This window comes from Globicephala melas, chromosome 1, assembly GCF_963455315.2.
Source record: "Globicephala melas chromosome 1, mGloMel1.2, whole genome shotgun sequence".
In the NCBI taxonomy this organism is placed as follows: domain Eukaryota; kingdom Metazoa; phylum Chordata; class Mammalia; order Artiodactyla; family Delphinidae; genus Globicephala; species Globicephala melas.
This window is the reverse complement of record NC_083314.1, coordinates 35,757,638-35,763,277: the sequence shown is the minus strand read 5'-3', so window position 1 is coordinate 35,763,277 and position 5,640 is coordinate 35,757,638.

The window sequence follows — 5,640 nt, the reverse complement described above, 5'->3', positions numbered from 1 at the left end:
GCGCCCGGTAGTTCTTCAATTTGAGTTAAATTAGCGCCTTGGGCGGGGCCAGGGCTCTGAATCTCCGAAAGAGATGGGTGGAGAAGGGCTTTGCTCACACCAGGTGCTGGGCTGGGTAAGGGCGGGGGCTCCATCGTCAGTGGCCTCTGGGGACCCAAGCAGAGGAAAGAGGGATCCTGGGCAAGGAGAGGAGCTCTCCGGCGCTGGACGCTGGTGGGGCGGGGGGAGCTGCAATGAGTCGCCAAGTGGAAATGTAAATATCTGCTTTCTTAAGTAAACAAAAAAATGGGGGAACTGAAGAGAGAGCGGAATGGTTAAGAGGCGCAGGCTTTGCTCCCCGGGAGTCTGAATTAGTTTAAGTGGAAATTAAGCGCACTTGAGTGCTACAAAGCTTAGCTGTATGTGCGTTGGATTTTGAGTTTGCTCCCGGAGCTGAGAAATAGGACCCACCCAGGGACATGGTGTCTTCAACTAGGAGGTCTGTCAAATGCCAACAAGAGGATGGGAGAATAAAAACCACAGTGTGTTGTCTCCTAGGAAACTCTGTAATATGAAAACAGCAAGTGGGAAACCACCCCAGAAAACAGGTCAAGAAACACAACAGGGAGTGAACATTGTTTTTACCGTGTTTGCATGAGAATCGCATTCCTCTCCAGGGTTTTCCTTATATACCAAGGACACCTCTTGAATTCAACTTAGGGACTATTGTAGTGTGACTGCAGATAGAAAGTCACCATCCTGTGGAGTATGCGTGTGTGTCGGGCCGGGAGAAAGGTGACAAAACAAAAACTGAGCGCCAGAAAGCTAAATGGTAGTATGGTGGATTTTAAGAGGAAGGTTTGTTAGAAGACCTTAAGTATATGCCAGGGGTTTGCCAGGCTGGCCACACCTTAGAATCGCATGGGGTTTGTCGGGGGCGGGGGGTGTTTTTAAAATCCAGATGTTCAAGCTACACCTGACAAGTTAAATTACAATCTCTGGAGATAGGACCGGGCATCAGGATTATTTAAAGCGCTCCAGGTAATTCTACTTTGCAGCCAGGTTGAGAACCACAGAGCTATATGGTGCTGGTCAGAGTGAAGATCCACCCAGCCCAGGACTGTCTCTGTCAAAAACACTAAAGGACACTGATGAGAAGGCCACTGACTCATCTTCAAGGAGAGTAACTCAAAGTACATGTTTCCCTTAAGTAATTTACCTGATCTGGTTAGCAGAGTCCTAGCCTAGGTTTCCTATGCCCTTCAAACACTTTACCTAATTAAATGGAATCCCTGACTTGGAATTATGCCTTGTTCCACAGACCAGCTGTGGAAACCATGACCCCTATCCTTTCCAAAATGCTTTCTGATCACTCTTTATTGGTTTGTATGAGCTTTATAAGGAGGAAAACAACAGTTTTGACAACAGCGTTTTCTCTAACTCATGCTTACTGTACTGAATGGAACTTTGTGTCACCCAGTGCGTTCCAGTCCTGTACAGATTCCAGGAAAGGAACTCCTATAGGCTTTCATGACCTATCAGTATTAAAACATTCTAGAGTTTAGAAGGGGGGTAGGGGAGGTGCTTTTAAAACCATCTAATATGATCTTCATATTTGATATTAAAACACCTTATTTTTACTCCCATATTTGACATAAAAACACAAAGTATATCGGGGCCCAGCAGTGTTTTAGAAGTAATACCAGGTCTTCATTTATTCTTCCAAAGAGCCTCCCATGACCTTAACTACCACTCCCTTCTGCCACATCATCATAGGCAGGTAATGTACATTCCTGCTGGAGCTCATAGAATTCGTGTGAAAGGCAAGGTGGCATCATAAAAAATAGTTGAAGGTCAAGTCCAGTTATGGAACTGTTAGAAGACTTCACTTTGAGGCTTAAGACTTAACTTAGAGCTCTCTAAGTTTTTATTAAGTGAATATAATAGCTTTTTATCCTAAGAAAACAATGAGGTCTGCAAAAAAAAAAAAAAAAAATGTCTCTCACCCAGCTTAGCCACACTAAATGCTCTAAGCATTTACCTTCCAAACTACTTAGTTGATAATACATTATTTAAAGGAACTTTTATGAGAAATAACTGGGTGGACTCTTTAGTAACACTTTTAGTAATACCACTCCCAGGAAATTTCAACATTTCCTCAGAATGTTGCAAAAAGAAAAAAAAAAGAAATCCAGTATCCATTTATTCAATTTAGAAAAAGGTTCTATGACAAAAATCTATACATGATTAAGAAAAATTAAATATGCAAACTCATAATTTACTGAAGATTGTTTTGGCCTCAAGTTGTTGTGTTCCAGTCACTTCATATACATTATATACAATTTTTCCAATACAACTTCATGAAGTGGAGACAACTGTCCACATTTTATAGATGAGGAAACAAGCTTTGTAGGCAAACAATTTACCCACATCTGTGCAGCTACTAAGTGACGAGGCCAGAATCTAAATCCAGTTTGTCTGATTCCCAAAAGTACACTTACCTATCTTACCCTACCACACTACATCCTTTTTGTTGGAATCAGTCAGCAAAGGTTTCTTCTGTGTGGAGGACACTGAATTAGGCAATTTGGGGAGGTGATCTGAGACCCAGCTGCATCTGGTGTCAGCAGTGGTGCTGAGCCTTCATACTTGATCTACCAAAAACCAGCTATGTATTCTCAGGGACTCATGTACCCATTGATTAAGAAAGAGTTTGGGACTAAAATAGTCTCTATAGAGTTCTCCAATTCCAAAACAGTGTTTATATAACTAAATTGAAAAACATTCAACAAAATAGAAAATAGATCTATGATTTTGGCAGAGGTTAGAAAACACGGCTCCCACCGCTGTCCCAGGAAGCATCCAATGACTACATCAAAGGGTTTTAATAAATTGAGGGCCACTTAGTACTCAGAAGCACACTAAAAAGGTGCCAATATTTGTGTTCCAGAATCTGTAACCTAGGAGAGAGGTTTTACATGATAAATACTGTGAACATGCCACAATCAACGTAGTATGGGGGTTCAGAAAAGAGAAAAAGGAACATGGCAATTGGGGTGGAAGAGGCTAACGGCCTAGTGATTCAGCTAAATATGAAAAATGAATATCAGTGCAATAGGGAAAATATGAGAAAAGATAAGAATGGTATGAGCAAAGGTTTGGGGTCAGGAATATCTCATTTGATTCCACAAATAGTAAGGAGTTTCCTTTAGGGAGAGCTTGGGGAACTGAATTGGACTCATGGAAAAAGAGGCTGAAAGATAGGCTGGCAACAGACTTGAGAGAGCCTTAAACAGAAGGCTTCCACATTTTATGCTATTCAGAAGCATTGGAGGCCAGTTGAAGATTTCAAGCAGGAAGTATGAGGTTAATTTGGCAGTTGTGTATAAGATGTTGCAGTGGGGATGACTGTGAGTAAAGACTCAATTTAGCTAACTATGCAATGGTCCAGTGACTTCAGATTGGAGGACAGAAACGTCTTTAATTTTAAATTAATAAATCTATATTAAGGACACAATCTTGTTCCCTTAAAATCCCCTGACACAATTATTATAGCCATTTGAGTTTCTATGTTTGTTCCGACCAAATACATTTCAATGGAAGAACTCAGAATTTGGTGACTGATAAGGAACAAGGGAAAAAAGCATTAAAGCCGGCTCAGTGGTTTGGTGTCTGTGAGACTAGAGGCCCTATTTGAAAGAATTTTCTATTCCAAAGTCAAGAGGTAATTTAGGGAAGAAATAAAAATTTGGCTGAGCACTTGTTGAATACAAAATGCCTGGGCAGGGTGTCCATTTGGAGATGTACAGCATGAGATGAAAATGTAAGAGAGATTAGGCTGAAGCGTGGATGAGACCTGGCTTGAAGGCGAGGTAACCAAGGGAAGGAGTGTAAACAGAAGCTCAAAGGCCAGAGGAGTGAGCCTTGCTACCCCCCCTCCCTGCCACCCCCCACATTAGAGTATAAATAATAAAGTGGAAGGAGACCATAGTGGAAAGGGAAGAGGAGAACATAATTTCCTGAAAGCCTAGAGACACAAAACCATGAGCCAAATATTATCACCCCAGTTATAAGTGAGACAGTTGGTGTTTAGGGAAGTAACTAGCCTCAAATCACTTGGCTTGTGAGGGGTGGAGCTGGGGCTTAGGATCTTAACTCCTGTTACACTGCTCAGCATCACCTCCTCTGGGAAACCTCCCTGACCATGACGTTAGACCTAGTACCAAAGTACCCCAGTCTTTCAATGTCTTTCAGTGCCTCAATTCTAGAAAATCAGTCTGTTTCATATTTGCCTTCATAACTCAGCCTAGAATTATCCCCAATCAGTCTTAAAATGGCCAACAAAACCTTTTTATTGAGGTATTTTGTCATGCAGCTGCAAACCAGAGCAGCTGTGCTGTGCAGAATAAGTAAAGTGTATTCTTAAAAAGTAAGTGAAAACAAATGAGCAGACTCCCATTTCTTATAAAGGGAGTTTATTCTCCAGGAATTCACTAATCAAGGCATCAGTCTACTACATCAGATATAGCTTTCTTTTTTTCCACTGGGTGCAGGTTTAGCAATACCCAGTAAAAGTGACCTAATACCGTGAGACATTTTCACCTGGCACAATGGCATCCTGCCCTGCCTCTGGCTTCCTTGTGTGTGAGGAAGGGCTCAGCAGCCAAATGGAAGCGTGACGCTTGACTCACATAAGCAAATGTTTCTTTGTCGAGCCCTAATTTTGTGAGACAGCATGAATTTTTGCCAAAGTGGAGGTGGTGGCAGGAGCCAGAAACTTGTGTGTGGTGTGTGTGTGTTTGAGTATATGTCTATGTGCATGTATTTATGTGTATTAATGTGTGTGTGGCTGTGCATCTGAGAGGATGTGGATGTGTGAGTGTGGTGGGTGTATGTACATCCATGTGTAGGTATGTATGTTCATGTGTGTGTGAGTATATGTGTATGTGTATTAGCGTGTATGTATGAGTATGTGATGGAGGACAACATAGCACAAAGACTGAGTGGGCAGGCTTGGAAGTCATACTGACTTAGTCTCAAATACTGACTCTATTGCTCCCTTACTTTCTGTGTGGGCTGGTATCCAACCACTCTGTGACACAAATTGCTCATTTATAACTCAGGTGTGATAATGTTGCCTACCTCATAGGGTTTTTGTGATGGACAAATGAGATGATGTATGTAAAGCATTTGGTATATTGTTTGACCCACAATAAATACTCAATAAATATTGGCAACAATTGATGGCGATGACAGGCACGAATGAACACTTCATATACCAGGATGTGCCTACTTTTCATGTAATTTATAAAAAAGAGCATGTCATGACAGAGAATTTGAAAAATCTATAAAAGAAATATAAAGGAGATGCTAATAGTGTTGAGATCATTCAGTTATTCTCCTTATTCTTTCCCCACCCAGTAGAATTTCTTCTTTGGCAAAGATTACGTCATTTACAAAGATCCAGATTTGTTTAAACATTGTCCTCCTTCCCTTCCTCCCCTGTAGTCGCATCTGTGTTTTGTTTGCCTTGATTTATGATCTTGCAAATTAAAAAGCAGAACTACAATCTGAGCTCATTGGAATTGCACAAGGGTGAGAAGAGAAGAAAGAAATTTGTATTTAAGGATCACATAACATGTGCTACTCTTAGTTTGAGGC